The 18541-nt window shown below is 35.2% G+C and overlaps 1 protein-coding gene across 12 annotated transcripts in view; it reads right to left on the bottom strand.

The window, feature by feature from the left end:
- Positions 1-18541, bottom strand: part of LOC149807017 (polypyrimidine tract-binding protein 1-like) — a 204118-nt gene that overhangs the window by 121737 nt on the left and 63840 nt on the right. The window lies entirely within an intron of this gene.

The raw sequence follows: 18541 nt of genomic DNA, 5'->3' as shown, positions 1-18541 counted from the left end.
TTCGGACTGTTTTCTTATTTTCTATTTATAGTAACTGTACATGACATGTTTCAAAGGAAACAGAAGGGTTTCTTGAATGTGAAACCATGTGTCACAGAATAATTATAGTTTGATACACTTATGTTGAGGACCAGTCCATACTGAAAAAACATGGCACCAAATATTATGAAGTGAAATAGGCTTCATTGATGTGACTTGTGGATGTTATATGAGAGAGGAGAGGGATTTTGTTAATCTGATCAACATGCTGTATCAGGAAAAGGACAGAACAATAGTCCTTTACAAATTTTGAAAGAGGAATTCTACAGTAATATAATAAAGCCATCAGAATTAGTGGACTTGACTTTACAACCTTTGGGCAGAGTTAAACATAATGTAGACTAATTAAAGTGAATGTTGTGTATAAATAATTTATCATTTTGTTTCGCATCTGTATTCTCATGCTAACCCACATGGATTTAGCCAATTTGTGACAATTTTAACTAACTACAGATAAGTAGCGGAAATAAATGTACGTTTTCCATACGGTTTTCTGTAATTATGGCATGTAATATATAGATCACTCTTTTTATGATCTGTGCTTTTTTTTTGTTGCCACTCATGTTAGTAATAATTATGCTTATACTTCTCCGCAGGTTGGCATATATGAACGTAGAACAAAACAGTTCACATTTAATATAATTTCTCTTTGATCAGGTACTCGGGTAGCCGATCGTTAGGATTGTCAGGTACCCAGTTGACTTTTTCCAAAATTGTAGCATCTCTACTTACCAAGTGCTGTGCCTAGGGAATGCCAACATGGGAATACCACATTATTTTATTCAACGTCCCTAAATATGTCCATACTGCACCTTTTTGGTTGCACCAAAATATTTCAGTCTGACATTCATATGCTTGTCCCACTTTTTTGTCCTCATATGTTTCTGTGATCTTACAACTGGTTCTGATACATTATGTTACAAGACTGTAACCTTAACCAAAGCTTCTATATGTGTGCACAGTTTACGACGACTGAAACAATGTTTACTTGATACGATACTCATCTCTTTCCTCTACCTAACTATTATGCGTATAAAACAGCTTAAAGCTATTATAATGCACATACCATACCTCACTGAACTTGTTATTTTTGCATTTGCTGTCATACCTTTTCTTTTTGGCAAGGGATGATTCACTTTGCAAGATATATCTTTGTTTAATATATGTCAGTTTTGATAATGCATCCCTTTACTTCATTGTGATATCATTTCTAACTGCTACTTACAAGTACACAATGAAAAATACTAATAATGCCATAATGCAAGTATACAAGTATTTCTTTTCGTTAAGTGCTGCCCCTGTCCCTTGTGCAGAATGCCAAGGCAGTCACCTGTGCCCAAATATAGATACTACGCATTTTTAAATCTGCTTTTAAACTATATAAAATCAGCTTTTTATTGTATGAAATGTGCATTTCAAGCATCACATATATTACAACTTTTACTGCAGTGTCATAATACTCGTTTTGGAAGAAGGCACTCTGTGAAAAAATAAAAAATACAACTGGGTGTCCTACCTGGATGTGCACATAAGAAACTTTTGTGATTCGACAATGGACTACGAAGTAAGAAGTAGTTTACAAACTAGAAATGATGTTTCACAAGTGTTCTTTCAATGAAAACAACCATGTCAATATTAGTCTCCATTTAGAAAAAGAAGCAATATTTTCAAGATGGATGCCATGTCAGATCGGTGCCATTTTCATTCAGGACCAATGGAACATCATAATTAGTCTTTCTGTGCAAATTACCATGTTGATATGGCCATACATTTAATTGAAGTAGCAATGTCAAATATTTAAGATGGCCATGGTGAAGGCCATACTAAATGTCTGACAGGAACCATTTTCTTTTAGGTCCAAGTAGACATCATAAGAAATATTTTAGTGAAGAAAACTGTCAACATAACTATCAATTTAGAAGTATTAGCAATAAACATGATTTAAAAATGACTAAAATCATGGTTATATTTTTATTTTAGACTCGGTAGACATCATCAAAGTCTATTAGTGGAAACTGCATGTCAATATGATCATTCTTTATTCAGAGTTCTGGCAGTCATACTGGATAAAAGATCTGTACCCATTTCATTTAGAACAAAATAACACATCATTTGGTGACAACCACATGTCAATATAGCCATCCATTGGGGGTGAAATGATATATATGTACCATGTATCTATACATATCATGATACACAATCTACAATATTCTTGATACACATATCAACCTGAAAGCTGTCATCCTTAGAGGCATTGTCATGGAGACATTTCAAATGTGTTGACATGTTGGTCACATTTTCCAGTGTGCTCAAGATATGTACTAGAGATTGCAGACAGACCTAGACTTCTCAGCTGTTCTGAAGTTATTTTCATCCTTGACAGGATAACCAAAAAACTTGAAAACAGATTATTATAATGTTTGTTTGCAATTCATGAAATGCACTGCAAATGTCTTAGACATTACAATTAATCAGTTAATTTCCTACCCATACTTTTACTGAACCCCATCACACACAGATAAAGGGCCACTTTCTTTAATGTAATAATTTTGAGGAAAAAAATGTGTGTAAAAAAAATGTTACCCATTTCAGGTCCTTTATTAAATTTGGATGGCTTCATGGTGTTGTCTTAAAAACTGAAAAAATACTATTTCATACAGTTTTGTTCAAGGGAAATCTTATCCTGTATAGGGCAGGAAACATGAGTGGAGATTCCTAACAATTAAATCCCTTATAGAGTTTTTCCTACATATGCAAAAACAATTGCCACTATGGCTCACTCAGGAGAATTCTCAATTGAGAAATAATACAAGTCTCTCAAAAGGAATAATGCTATACATGTATTAACCAAAATGAATTCTCTAGAAAACTCAATTTCTTCTTTTTATCTCCTAAGTGCTGAAACCAACTATAATATTTTTAGCAATAATAAGATTTATAAATCTGTCATGGTGGATGCCATATTGGTTGTTATTGTCACCATTTTCATTTATGACAAAGCAGACATCATTAGACTGTTGAAATCTCATGTGAATATGACTATACCAATACATTCAGGTGGAGTAGCAATAACACGATTTTCAAGATGGCCATCACAATGGGTATGTTCAATGTCAAACTGACCCCAATTTTATCTAGGCCCAACCAGACATGTTTTTGTTGTTGTTGTAGGGTTTAATGCCATTTTTCAGCACAAGATAGGCTATACATGGTGGCCAGTATAAATGGTGGAGGAAGAACCCGGGAAAACCCAGGAAAGAACCACCCTACCACATGTAGCTACTGGCAGACTTTCTCACATACCAACATTGGCTGAGCCAGACTTGAACTCACGATGACAGAGGTGAGATGGCAGTGATCTGTAATGGTGAGTGCTTTAGACAACTAGGCCACTCTGCTCCCACCACCACCACCAGACACCATAAGTCTTCTGGTGAAAAACCCCATGTCATTATGACTTTCCACTTAGGATAAATAGCAAAAATATATATTTTAAAGATGACTGCCATAGAGGTCACATTGGATATCAGATCAGCAACCTTATCATTTAGGACCAATATCTCATCATAAGAAGTCTTAAAGTGAAAATCCCATGTCATCAGACATTCTCGGAGGAAAAGTGAAAGCATGCCTGTGATTTTTAAATGAAACATTAAAAATTTAAAAGTTAGTTAAGCTTTTCATCCTTTATTTGTAATTATTAATCACATCTGTGTGATCCCCCTCTATAATCCCACTTTACTGATGACGCATAAGGAATGGTTAATGCGTAAGAGACTAGTGACATCGGTACAGAAACTCCAAAAATGATGGGTAGATTTATAAAGCTGTACTGATGTCACTTTTTGCCGATTATGCCAATACCGCATAAAGCCGATTATTAAAATTGCCGATACCAATTATGAGACCGATTATTTCAAGAAGCCGCCTGTTCTGCAGTTAGCGAAAGCACTAGCATTTGATTGACAAATAAACCATGTCCTATTTTTGTTATAACTAACAATGCCTAAAATGGGTGCGGATTTATGTTAACAGTTCAAATGTGGTCTCAAGCTACTATACATGTTAAACTATTTCCCACATTTTATATCCCACCTTATTTCTTATTGTTAACTCCAATAAAACTTCTTACTAAATAACATATTTATTCCAAATTATTTTTTTGCGGGCACATATGCTCTGTGATATGTTTCTTCATTCCTTCTTTTAATTTAATGATGGTAATCAATGCTTATATACACGGTACAGTAATGTTTGGTCAAGTTGACTCGTGTAAGTTTCATTGGTGGGAATGGAGATCATAAACTGCTTGGCAATATAAAATCTACAGCATTCAGTATCATTCTTGTGATTTAGGAAGCAATTCACTAACAAGCAAAACACGTAAAGTGTGGAAAAATATATTTCTGAACTCCTGGTTGACGGAGATGTACTTTGTGAAACTAGCCATAATAAGGAGGGGGGGGGCATTTAATTCCTGAATGCGTGAAATCGACGGTCGTATTATACGTCACTTATCTTACATTGCAAAGTACGATCATAGGGTTTTAATATTAAAATGTCATTATCTAAATAAAGTTTATTACAAAACTAATATTTGGAAAATAATATACATAATAGATTTGCTTAATACCTGATGTTTCTATTTAATAAAAAAAAGAGACTGTAGGAAAGTAGATATTTTACATTTGATAATGCATCTATTTCAGGTGACAACAATTAGACCTATTGCACTAAAGGTGATGCGCAATGCAAAGACCATGGAAATAGTGCAAAACAGTCATGTAATGATTTATTTTGTAATATTATGGCTGTATTGCTTGTTGTCAATAAAGTAATAACTATCCCTTCTTTTTCAATTTTCATTGCCTATTGCATTAATAGTCTTGGAAAAATATTCACTACTTATTCTTGCAACAATTTTTTAAAAGCCAGGACCATCCCTGTAATGTGTATGCTGGGAGGCCTCATTGGCTGGTTGGCTACTGTGATTGGGATGAGTGCATGGATGGTATTGACAATTTGTTGTCAGCAGACATCAGCAGTAGTTTACAGCAAGCATGTTAAAAAGTATTTACTTTTAAGAATTTCAATTTTAAGTCTTTCAATTAACCCCCAAATCAAATGTTTATTCCTTAATTTCCACTATTTAATTCTGATCTAAAATTCAAGCCATGTCAAGATGAACGTTATGATTAAATTTATATTTTGGAAATTTGTTTACATCAGCATCGATTATTTCTGCCGATACCAATTACACTGATTGTTCCAATAATCGGCCCGATTATGAGTATGGATGACTAATCGGTACAGCTTTACAGATTTACTAACATCTACCAACAGCTTATTCTCAGCGGCTGTCCAACAACTATGTTCACCCTAATGCAGGAGTCAACATTCTCACTAAAGCATAAAGATAGATGAACATAAAGCACTTGTAAAGATGGATACTGCTTCTTTGAGAAACAATGTTAACTATGCTAAACAAGACTTGTCAGCAATAATATACTGTATATGATAACTGCTGTTCTTGGTACATTATTTGATAAACTGTCATGTGGTCTGACATACATCATACATTTCATACCTAATATGAATAAGTCTGCATTTCACACACAACATAAAGAGGTTGTTCCTTCTGATTGACAGTAGTGGCAGTAATTTCAAATCAACAACGATAATGTAATTAACTAACAATTACAATACCAAGCTGATTTCAGTTAAGATCTGACAAAAAGTTTGGCCAATACTAGTTTGTAAAGTACCCTATCAGTGAAGTTTGATTTATGATGGTTTATAATGTAATTACCAGATAAGGTTGGGAAGCTACAAACTCCACTATCTGATATTTGAAAAGGTTTTCCATGTCCATAAAACGAGAGAGGCAATAAAGAGCATTAAAAGTAGGAGTGATTCAATTCAGAACTGGTTTATAAGCTGCATGACAAGACCTCTTCATCTCAAATCCCCATGTACACTATGGAAGGGGACATAATTAAGAACACTATCACTGAAACTGTCTGTTTAATTCTGCCCAGCAATGAATAACAAGTGTTCAGCAGAACCAATGGCAGGTTTTTGGTTGTTAGTGTAACCCCTGTGATTTACTTTCATATACTTTCAAATAAAATTTAACATTGTTGATCAGAATGCTTTAGTATGCAAAACAGGAACAACTGAAACTCATCAGGTACAAGTTTACCAGTATATACTATTGACCTATGGGTACATTATTCTAAATATTCAGTTGAATACTGCAAGTGTGTTGAAGATGTATGACTTTAAAACAAAACATTGTTTACAATGATGAAATATGATCTCTGACAAAGTGGATGAGAAAAGCAATACCAAACTCCTAGCACATCAGCATATGAACTTTAGCCCCAGAGTATGTTTAAGTTTCAGCTCTGTGTGTGTGTGTGTATGTGTGTGTGATCTGGATTTTTAACACAGCGTTAACAATATTTCAGTCATATTACTAGGATGCCTGCAGTGTGACAGTTTATAGTGATGTCTAGCAATGGGGCATCATGCCGCAGTCATGTAGCATGATGTCCCACCTTGTCACATTATCCTGACACCAGGCCAACCAGTCTTAACACTAACCTCTTAATGCTGAGCACCAAGCGAGGCAGCTGTTAGTACCATTTTTGTAAGTCTTTGGTATGACTCGGCCGGGGATCGAACCCACAACCTCCTGCATCCGAGTTTCAGCTGAATGCAGCCACTGATGTAAAAGTCTTTCAAAAACCTAAATGCAGAACCTTAACTTTGTTCACCATGATTCTTAAGCAGGTAGACAGGTAAAACAAGAACTAGCATATAATAGTATCAACATTAGACCTATATTGATATTACTGTGCAGTTTTTATTTGAATGCATCAAATCATGTAGAAGATACACAACTGTCATGAACTATGCAAAACATGAAACATGGCTGATGACGATGTCATTGCTGTCACTAGTGGCAGTGTGTGTGTGAGTATATATATGCTTATGCAGGTTTTAAAAAACCTGTCTTAATAGACCACCCTTCTGCTAAGAAAAAGTGGGCTTCTCATGACAGGTATGTGATGGACAACAAGTGTTCAAGGACAAAATGTAACTGTCCCAAATAAAAGGGAAAGTGTAGAGAGTCATTTAATGCCTTAATCAACAAAAAAGGACCAAGCAAGGTTAGAAGGGTGTCAGCTTGATGGTCCGAGGCACTGATCTCTTTTAAGATTTATATCTTTCTATTCCCTGCAGTCTTGCCCATGCCTATTTATCACATGAGATCAAATCATGTCATTTTGTCATTTAAGTCCTGCAACAAATGTCATTTCTGTTCAATCACTTTTGAAATATTTTGTTTACTAAAGTCATATTTCCTACAAGGCTTCACATTTAATTTTACTGTTTTAAGGCAACATTGTTTATGGCTCTTTTAAGGATTGGCACTTTGCTCTTTTAAATTTTGTTTGTGCACAGTAACTTTCGAAGAATCTGATGGATCAAAATCAAATTTGGTACAAGGCTTTACATTACAAGGACATTGGTCAAGTTCAATTCCCAATGTTCTCATACCAAAAACAAACAGTAAATATAAAAGAATGGATTAATGACACAATTCATCAACTTATAAAAGTTGGTCACTAAAAACAAGCCATAATGTATACAGTTTGTCATTAAGAACAAACCATAATGGGGACCCTGAATGGTCTAAAGCGCTCACCATTATGGATCACTGCCATCTCACCTCTGTTTGCATGGGTTCAAGTATCGGGTTCGGCCAATATGGGTATGTGAGAAAGCTTACCAGTAGCTTCTTGTGGGTCAGTGGTTCTTTCCGGGGTTTTCCCGGGTTCTTCCTCCACCATTAATACTCTGGGCCACCATGTATAGCCTATCTTGTGCTGAAAAATGGCATTAAACCCTACAACAACAACAACAACAAACTATAATTTAAGTTGGTCACAATGAACCATTATCAAGGCAAAGCTTTACCAGGAAATTACACATTTCACCTCTCATCAAAAAATGTATCTTAAATACTAAATTCTTTTTAATGTTAACATGACAGATACAATGCAAACCAAAATGTACATCTCTTTCAACTTAACCACAACATGTTATTCTTCAAGCTCCATCAGAATCTAAACAATATTTGTCTATACCACATTTCAAGAGTAAACCTATCAAATAATTCAAACAATGCAAATCTGTTTTTATTTTATAGATTCCACTTTTCTATCTTCCCCCACTACCTATGAAACATTATGGCCTTTCAGGAATCTTTTTCAAGAGAAAACAAGTCTAGAACATGACTTGAACTCACCAGCATTATATGGTATTACTTTTCTTGGTTTAAGGTGCTAGTGTAATTAGGCAGGACATTTTTTAACTATTGATTCCAATGTGTCACAGCTTTCATGTCCCATCCCATCTGTATCTGATTACAGACAGCCCAAATCACTCCTAATCTACATGTGAAGTAAAATTTACCTATATTGACAAGCACCCTAAAATGTGATATATATGTCTCTTACACCAAATATAAAACTACAAAAGTGTTAAATCCAGAAGCATAAAAAAAAGCTTGTTTAAAAAAAACAACAAAATCACAGATTTCAACTTTCCTCTTGTTTGAATTTGGTATTGACCCTGAGAATAATGGATGATACTACTTTTAATTATATCCCTTTGTGCCTGTCCAAGATATTTATCCAGTCATGCAATTTGCACAAATTCCAACAAAACTGCCAGCAAGCAAATGCAAACGACCCTGAGTACTCACTATAGAGAGCAAATATTGTTCCCTTGATAATAAATAAAGGCTTGTCCTAGCCTGGGGTAGCTATGGCAATAAAATACTTCTACCAACAAACCCCCAAGGTCTGATTTGCCTGGATATTCTCTTACTTCAAGTACTTTGACATCTGACTGTACATGAGGAGTTACATACAATATACCCATATGAAACCCAAAACTGCAGGACTTTTAGTAGGTGCCCTTTAACACAGAACCAGACACAGCTAGTCTGTAAGTGCCTATAGCACATGTTTATTTCCGGAGTTAATATGAAGTAGACCCTAATCATTACAAGTCCACTTATTTAAAGTATACAATACATACATTTCATCTATGTATATGGTATATAGACTCCAGATTATTTCATATCTGTGTGCCTATTTTTAACAGATAACTATACACAAACACATCATCATGGTTGAGTTCATCTACAAGTATCACACGCACACACACCTGCCAATTCCTTATAAAGAACCATCTACATTCAGCCCAAAACCATGGAAGTTTAAAAAAATGTAATCAACAGTAAACACTTCACCACTGATACCAATTTATGAAACTGATACAAAAAATCTCACCAGCGTGACTAATTTATATCTTATCACGACAAAAGACACAGCACAATAATTATGAAAAGTGTTTCTAGTAGAAATTGAAAGTTGAAACAAAATGAGACTACCTCTTCCTCCTAATTTTACTATTGTAACTAATAATTTTTAAGGCAACTTTTAATCATTGTGTGTGACAGGATAAACACAGAAAATCACAAAACAGTCATGTATCAATATACAACAGAAAATCACAACAAAAATTCACTATGTGAATTATCATACTAATGATGGACATGTAGGAAACAAAGACACATTCTGTAATTATTACTGTTAATGATCGCAATAAATTTGTGGCTTCACAAGAAAAGGGAAAATGTTTAAGCATCTTAAGTGTTACAGCAAATTATAAAACAAACATAATATTCAGATCATTGAGGTTTATTCAATGTTTCTATAGCTTTGATAAGAATATTACAAGTAAAATTTTTGTTTCACTTTTTAACTGATTTTAATTTAAATAAAATGAAACCCTTTCAGGTGGCCAAATGGCTTTCCTTTCCATGGCTTGTACATATCAGCAAATAAAAACACCATGTTTGACTAAAAAGAAAAATATATAAAAATCCCATTTTTGTCAAAGAAATCTTCTCTAAGTGGAAATCAAGCAACAAGGGTGATGATTATATGCTTGTTTCTTTCTCTCCATTAGCTTTATACTGTCAGAATCGTATTGTTTCTCCATACTGCACTACTTCATACTGCACTACCCATGTCTAAAAATAATATTGTGTGTTAGGAACTACTTTTTTTGATAAACAATACATTTGTTTCTACTAGCCATAAAGAGTGATTACACAGCAAACTTTTCAGGATAACCAATGTATCAACAACGTATGTGAGGGATGTAATATGTTCTACACCCTGGTAGGCTCATCACACCCAAAAAAATGACCTGTATAAAGTGTTTTCAGAGAGAAAATTCAGCAGTTACCATAGCAGTGTGCATGATGCAGAAGGGAACTGAGTCGCAAAGAGAGTGCCACAACAGTTGTCTAAAAGAAGTCGCATAAAGACATATTTCTGGAAACAGTTGCCATATCTGAGGGCAAATTGAAACTGTATAAATCTGAAATGCCATGACGTTATTAATTTTGGTAGAAATTGTCATTGTTTTTAAGAGGAAGTTGAAAATGACAATCACAGATGGACAATGCACAAGTCACAAGATATGATGCTCAATACCTGCCAGATGAAGGACCATACCTTGAGCTCAAATGGCCTTACAGCCAGTCAGGTGAGGAAGAAAAAATTAATGGGTATTCATTGCCAATGGTTTAGTCACTTAAACAGTCTGCATCCCAAGGCATTCAACAGACCATCATTAGCCTTTTAGAATCTCTCACCCCATATCTGGTAAGTTTATCATATGGATAACATTTCTAATACTTTCAGGTTAAGCCCTTTTAAGAAAAATATCAGGTGGCAAATCAGCTAAGGAAACACTATGGATCTTGCTTAACCATAACAGCTGCAGTGTCTGATAATTCTGTAAAGTGTGAACATTGTGACTACGAAAAAATAAAACTGGATGATATCTTTATCCCACCAGAAACTCTCATCTGGCTAAAAACAAAAGTATTCTAAATAAACAAAGTGATTCTTAAATGGGTCCCATCAAATTGCACTTAAATAATAGACTTGTACAAATGTCAGATTAACAAGATAAAATATCACATTGGATTTGAATCTGCTGAAGAGACATATAGAGGCCTAAGGGCTTGCTTTCAGTGGTGGCATGGACTAAATCTCTAATGGTGTATCATGTATACCCATTGCTTTCTTTTCAAGGAGAATGATTGATATCAGCTATCCAGATTGACAGTGATCTTCCTTAGAGATTTACCCTGAATTTAGACCAATGAAAGAAATAAACAATGGACCCACACTCTACAGGATGATACATTTCCTGAAATCAATGTTCAGACTGCTCTTCTTTAACACTACCAAGTGTTCAAACCAACTGTGATATTATTTAGCAATATGATTTTCAAGATCGATGCAATAGTGATGATACTGGACATCAGATCAGCGCCATTTTCAATGATACAAAACAGACACCATAAAAAAAATTCTGGTAACACACCCCAACCACCCCTGCCAATATGATAATCCATTCAGAAGAGGTAGCAATATTTTCACCATGGCAATCATATCGCAGGTCAGATCACTATCAGTTTCATTTAAGACCAACCAGACAAGTAGATTCCTGGTGAAAACCCCATGTTATGATTATCTATTTATAAGAAGTTGGGACTCGGATTACAAGATCTTCAGGATGGCTCCCAAGGTGCCCATGAAGACTGGCACCATTTTAATTTAGGATTTATAACCAACCAATTATCGAAACAAGTTTTGTGGTGAAAATCCCACGTCAATATGACAATATTTTTAAGATTGTTAATTGGACAGTTGTATTCAATCTCCAAGTGGCACCATTTTCATTTAGGACCAACTAGACCTTAACATGAATGTATGTGTAAAGTTTCATTGCAATCCTCCACATAGTTTAGGAGTTGCAGCAATAACAAAATAATGCTAACAGACACATGACCAGATGAACAATGGACGACAGCACATCTCAGAAGCTCTTCTGGTTATTGACTAGTTCATGCAAGTAAAGGAACTGAAAAAACTGTTTCTATAGAAAAAGCATGTGCATTTATCAAAATTTATTTTGAATAAGTTACAGCATGTCAAAGTACAGACATCTGACTGGCTAAAATTTTTAAGGAATATTCAGCTTGACCTCAACATTACAAACCATTCTTGTATTCAAACTCAGAAGCCATTTGAAAGTCTAATGTCTGATTGATCACTCATCTGACATTGGCCAATCAATACAAGAATTTCAAGTTGAGTCAGAGTGAGATAATTTTTAATTGCATTTTTAAAAAATCTTGGGGTCTGGTTTATTGCAAACACTGACCACCAATGCAATGCATTGAAGGGTCAACTTTTTATGATGCTTACATTTAGTCATAGCTTGGTTTGGTTTTGGCTTGGCTTGGCGCTTTAAGGCATAACAAGACAAGTCATTTAGCGCCAATTTAACTGGAGTAAAGTGCTTGATGGTAGCTGAACCAAAATTCTCTGATTGCATAATTCCAACCCACATTCTTTCAGGGCTTTCCTTATCAACTGGGTAGCTTGCTGGATGATTTATCTGGCTACTTTTACTTTACACCCCACTACTTTAAAAAAAAAAAAAAACTATCCCCATTGGGGGAGGTTCCCAAACTCCCCACCTACTTTGCACGTTGTAAAATAAAAACTATAAATGCACTAGAATATAGCAAAATAATAAATAAATAGCAATAAATAAAAACTTCACTACCAAGTTGAATTTAATACTTCAAAAAGCAATGATAATGTATATAATGTATGGCGAGTTATTTAGCTCCAAATATAATAACAGCTTCATGGTTTTTTTCTTTCACATATGAAGTTAGTCTTAGTTTTCTTTAATAAAAATAACCCTAAGGAATACAAGTGCCTCCATTAATTCAATTAGTCTTTTAAGTTATGAATTTCATTTGCCACACCAGAACTTGCTTATCTCTGTGTTTCATTCCGGATCTGTACGGATTTGCACTGAAAGCAAATTAATGCAGTACAGACGAAGAGCCAGTCTATCCCTCATGACCAATATGGCGACTGTAATAGAGTTACAATTGTGCGTGTTATAAAAGTTGCACATACTTGTGTTTGATTAGGTTTTAATTTTTTCTTGCTATCACTCAGAAATTGATAGATATTGTACAACACTGGTATCCAGCTGCAAATATTGTTCTTGGACCAAATTTAGTGCATGCACCACACTTTAATTACTGTAAATGAACTGAACGTTATCAGTACAATATTTTATACATGCCAAGTGCTGTTCATATGAGTTTAACATCCATTTTAGGGCCCCCGAGTGGCCAAGTGGTCTAAAGCGCTCACCCTTCTGGATCACTGCTGTGTCACCTTTGTCTGCGTTGGTTCGAGTCTCAGGCTCGGCTAACGTGGGTACATGAGAAAGCTTGCCATTAGCTACTCATGGATCTGTGGTTATTTCCGGGGTTTTCCAGGATTCTTCCTCCACCAGTAATACTGGCTGACATGTATATCCTGTCTTGTGTTCAAAAATGGCGTTAAACCCTACAACAATAACATCCATTTTCTTGCATGAATGTGTGCTCTGCCCCACCCCCACAACCTCCACCATGATGCTGGCATCAATTTATAGATTGCTGTTATGAAGAATTCAAAACAAAATTTCTTCCGAAAGAAGGGTAGAGAATCACTGTGATCACCGATTTATATGTCCACAAATAGACCTGGCTGCCCCTCACAAACAAATGGTATTACATTGACTGCATCCAACTTTTATATTGTGGTTGAGCAAGTCACACATAACATAAGTTCAATAAAATACAAGTACAATAGACTCCAGATAGCTCAAACACCAAATGGATGTAACAAATCAGTTTACGAGATCAGCAGTTGAAGTCCACATGGTTTGATATATGTTGAAATATACTGAATCTTAAAGCCAAAGACTGAAAGATCCAGGGTATTTTAACTAGAGTCAAGTGGAAGAAATTATACTGAATGTTGTTTGAAATAGAATGAAAAGTTTGTGATGAATCAATGCCTTTAGTAATAATAATATATAAATGTGTGTGTGTGTGTGATTTGGATGTTTAACATAGCTTTAAAAAAATTCAGTCACATCACTACAATGTCTGCAGTGTGGCATTTGATAGTGATGTCTAGCACTGGGGCATCATGCCTCAGACATGTAGCATGATGTCCCACCCAGTCACATTATCCTGACACCAGGCTGACCAGTCCTAACCTCTTAATGCTGAGCGCCCAGCGAGGCAGCTGTTAGTACCATTTTTATAAGTCTTTCATATGACTCGCCGGGGATCAATTCCATGACCACCTGCATCCGAGGCGGATGCTCTATCTAACCACTAGGCCATCAGAGTGGTCAAATTATAAATGCAATGAAATCTCTGTAAAAGATCATGAAATTATTTTGTTTATTTAAAGTATAATCAATACATCACCCAAATGCTATAAGTGATTATTGTATCCTTGAATTCTGTTCTAATATAGTAACAATACAAACAAGGTAAAGCTACAAAGAACCCACTTAAAATCTTGGTACATGTACAGGACCTTGTGATTTTGTACAAATTAATGATATTGGCTTGACTTTCTATAATTATTAAAGTATATATCCCCTTTAAGCAGCCTTGGAAGATAGCTATGCTGCATACTTAATCTTTACAAAGTCTGACCTCTGAACAGTATTGTCAAGAAGTGTACATGGCAATAGGATAGGGTTGCATAAATACTTACATGTACCAATATTTCTTCCAATTATTCATCTTAGCTGAAGAAGTTACACTAGTCTTTTAGTTCAGAACTTAAAGAACAAGCTGAAAACACAATTAGAGAGAGAAAGAGAGAGAGAGGACACTCTCAATTATCTTGAAAACACAAGATGGTCCACATACAGAACTTCCCATTGGCAATACTGAAGTTAAAATTCAAGGTCTGTTCCCCACCCTGCCTTTCTTTCCCCAAGTTACCAGCTTATAAATTATGAGCAATGTATTCCAAGAAAGAAAGAAAGAAAGAAAGAAAGAAAGAAAGTGAGAAAGAAAGAAGCATACTGCACTATTAAGACAAAGATAAAACAGACCATATATAGATCTGAGGGAGACAAATCAAACTGAATCCAAAAGGTAAGGTAAAACTAACCATATGTTTAACCCTGAAGGTTGCTGAGATGTGCATGTATACCTGATATCAAAATAACAATCACTGAAAGTAGCACAATTTCCCCAAGGCAACAGCATTTACAATTTCCTAAACTACATCGCAGGTAAAGCTAATATATCTGCATACAATATAGATTCCACACAAAGAAATTTCACAGGTTCATATTTCAAAGGTCAATAATCTCATAATATTGACAGGCTAAAGGCATTAACTATTGATAGGTAAAAAATGCTAGGAACATGACTGCATTTGTAGCTGCCCCCACCCCACCCCAAATGCCTGTGATTTATTTTTAAATGAAAATGTCACAAATCTAAGATTACCACTGTACTACTAATATACTGAACAGAGAGCAAATGTAGGCAAGGAATGTGATGTGATGTGATGTGATTTTGATTTTTAACGTAGCTTTAACAATTTTTCAGTCATATCGCTACAATGTCTGCAATGTGGCAGTTTATAGTGATGTCTAGCACTGGGGCATCATGTCGCAGACATATAGCATGATGTCCCACCCAGTCACATTATCCTGACACCGGGCCGACCAGTCCTAACACTAACTTCTTAATGCTGAGCGCCAAGCGAAGCAGCTGTTAGTACCATTTTTGTAAGTCTTTGGTATGACTCGGCCAGGGATCGAACCCACGACCTCCTGCATCCGAGGCGGAGGCAAGGAATGTACAGCGTGACAACTATTGCTACAAAAATAAAATATTCTTGATTTCCATATCTAACAAAAAAAAAGAAACAAGATACTTTACAACAACCAAAAAAGCTAATCCTGCACCATTTAATAAGCTAGATCCATACCATTAAAACCTTAGGGCCAACTAGCTCTTGGGATGAATGTATGTGTAAAGTTTCATCACAATCCTCAAGAAGTTCACGATTAGCAATAAACTTTTGCTAACCGATGAATATATGTCAGATGAAGAATGACATACAACAGGCCAACCATAAGCTCTTCTGGTCTATTGCCACTCAAGTTAAAACATTGCATAGAACTTCTGTTCTACAACATGCTACTATATATGTTCAGTAAAGATGAAAACTTGATGGGATCTTTTAAAATCAGAATAGATACTTCACAACCGCACATTATGGATTTTTTTAAAATAAAGTCATATTGTTGCAAATTTACTTGCGTTTATGGACAACTGATTATCACCAGAGGCATACAATAGATCAATCATCCTAAATATACCTTATCATTTTCCTAATTTCTATGAACTAGCATGTCACGAGAGGGATCACATTTGTCACAGATCTATTTCATCAAACCTCTCGATTTTCCATCTGCTCCCCCTTTATACCTGTTAACATCACCTGTTATCCCCGTCCCATGCCCAGCCCTGACAAAATTACGACATGGGCAAGAGTTATCAGATCTCTTATTGTTGACCTACCATCATACTAAACATCATCCAAAAAGTATTTTTCTGTTTTAGCTTTTATTGTTTCCAGCTAAGTTAACAAAAATATAGGTCCTTTTAAGCATTGGACTTTGGTTGGTCAACTCTGAAATCACTTGTAAAATTTAACAACATCATAAATCAACCACTAAAGGAGGGACTTCAAAATTTTATTGAACTTGTCAAGGAAAAATGGTTGTAAAATATTTATTTACACAATAAATTTTAACAACACAAATGTCCTAAAAAAGAACTTTCCCCAAGAAATGAGATATACGTAGAGTTAACATCAAGTATCAAATTTCCACAATACTGGAGCAAAAGACAAATGTCATTTTCTGGGACAAATGATTGTAATTGAAGCGAGAAAGCCCACCCACCACCACCACCATGAACTAGGCAGTAAAATCAAAATGAAAGTTCGACTTGGCAGTATATTTTGAACCCTATGAGCAGACATTATGCTAAAGAAAGATACAGATCATGAACTTTGCCTGATCAATAATAATGCCAGGCATGTGTATCAACAATACAAAGTACTCAAGGTGTGATGAAATATAAACAGCTGCAAAGTATATGGAAAAAAAGCAAGTATCTCTGCAAACAACAAATCAAACAAGTGAAAACAGTGTGCAAGTGAAAACTGTGGTCCTGTATTGTGAGCAAACAACAATGAAAACTCCAGATCAAAATTTAACCCATTTTTTTTTTAACATACAGTATGATGTAACTAGCCTTATAAAAAGATGAAAATTTTAAATACTGCTTTCAATATATTTCTGTCATTCAACCACTCCTTGCTGAATAAAATGATGACTATTCCAGTGAATGTAGCATTTCATGACTTCAAAAAACATGCTGTGGAACGTATTTTGAAGGTAACTGAAATTATGACAAATGATTTGAGTTGTCACCATGGAGACATAGTCAAGGAAGGTACTTTTATTGCAGAACACTGCTGCTGAACCACACTGTATGTAGCCAACTCCAATTTCCTTATTAAAAGGACCACACTGCCATTTAACTAGATGTCTCACCAGATGGATGCATAATGGATGAATGCAGTTTTAATAATAAAGCTGTGGGGCCTCTAAATGTGTGTGTGATTTAGATTTCTAACATAGCTTTAACAATTTTTCAGTCATATCACTATGATATCTGCGGTGATGCAGTTTATACTGAAGTCTAGCACTGGGGACTGACACCATGCCGACCAGTCCTATCACTAACTCTTAATGCTGAGTGCCAAGCAAGGCAGCTGCTAGTCCCATTGGTGTGACTCAGCTGAAGTTTGAAATGGCAACCTCCCACATCCAAGATGGACATTCTAACCACTTAGGCACCTCTATATGAAGTCTGTTCTAATAACATCCAGCTGTTACCACTTCACAACTCCACAAAAATCATTTTTATGGTGCCAATTTGTCACAGAATTTACAATGTGTCAATGAAATAAATATACATTTGTATATTTCTCTATTAATCTACATCAAAGTCTATTTAATTTATGTGACTAAATTTAAAAGCAGCTTAATATTTATGTTTTTGCCTTTAAAACTGTTCTATATCTAAACGTAAATTACACTGAGTACGATACTTTTTTTCAAACAATCTCCAGTTATAATCCTAGGTCCTTTTATAAGATTTATGGCATGTCTCCAAGTAGTTTTATGAGTAGCAATAAGAAAATTTTGCTAAAGGATGGATGCATGTCAGACAGTGGGCAACAGACAATAGGCCATCCCATAAACACTTCCAGGCTATGTTCACTCGAGCTTAAAACTCTTCCACTTTAAGTGACTATATATAGATTTTATGAAAGATTAGCATTTTATGGAAACTTTTAAATTCAGAAACTTCAAATCCACACATTTATGGATTTTTAAAAAATAAAGTTGTATTGTTGCAATG

Source organism: Sinohyriopsis cumingii, chromosome 1 (genome assembly GCF_028554795.1).
Source record: "Sinohyriopsis cumingii isolate HCF-2022 chromosome 1, ASM2855479v2, whole genome shotgun sequence".
NCBI lineage: Eukaryota > Metazoa > Mollusca > Bivalvia > Unionida > Unionidae > Sinohyriopsis > Sinohyriopsis cumingii.
Note: the sequence above shows the minus strand (reverse complement) of the source record. Positions and strands in the feature narration are given on the sequence as shown.